Genomic DNA, 290 nt, shown 5'->3' on the forward strand with positions numbered 1-290 from the left:
GGAGCCCAGTGGATGGGGGTGGGCGACAGCATCCCTCCAGCTCCGCCCACTCTGACCGGCTGGTTCTCAAGCCCTTTTCCTTTCGGGGTGTAAAGGCGCTTGGGGTGGGAAGCCAGGCAGCGCTCCCCACCTCCCTCACTCACGGCCCGTCTCTTCCTCGCGTTTTGCATCAGGCAGCCCCTGCTGCCTCCTCGAAGCACTTGCTTCCTTTGAAGGAAAACGCCGCAGCGCCCCACCCCGCGGGTGTCCTCACCACCCCGGGGCCCGGTCCCCTGCTCCCCCAGGCGCCC

This window comes from Myotis davidii, unplaced genomic scaffold, assembly GCF_000327345.1.
Source record: "Myotis davidii unplaced genomic scaffold, ASM32734v1 scaffold586, whole genome shotgun sequence".
In the NCBI taxonomy this organism is placed as follows: Eukaryota; Metazoa; Chordata; class Mammalia; order Chiroptera; family Vespertilionidae; genus Myotis; species Myotis davidii.